Genomic DNA, 210 nt, shown 5'->3' with positions numbered 1-210 from the left:
AGATAAAAATCTACCTGGCTTTACCAAAGATAAAAAGGGATCTTCTCGAGTTCACCCAAAACCCCTACCAAATATTTTAATAAATAATTATTAAAGATAATCTAAGTATTCATTAAACAAAAGAAAACATAGGCCTATAAAAATACCTAATTCTGCTAACGTTAAAAAAACAACATAGGCCTATGAAACCCTTTAACCTTCACTAATCCT

General features: G+C 29.5%; 1 protein-coding gene across 1 annotated transcript in view; it reads right to left on the bottom strand.

The window, feature by feature from the left end:
- Nucleotides 1–210, bottom strand: part of LOC119588849 — a 4,994-nt gene that overhangs the window by 4,549 nt on the left and 235 nt on the right. The window lies entirely within an intron of this gene.

Source organism: Penaeus monodon, chromosome 24 (genome assembly GCF_015228065.2).
Source record: "Penaeus monodon isolate SGIC_2016 chromosome 24, NSTDA_Pmon_1, whole genome shotgun sequence".
Lineage (NCBI taxonomy): Eukaryota > Metazoa > Arthropoda > Malacostraca > Decapoda > Penaeidae > Penaeus > Penaeus monodon.
This window is presented reverse-complemented; position numbering and strand designations above follow the sequence as displayed.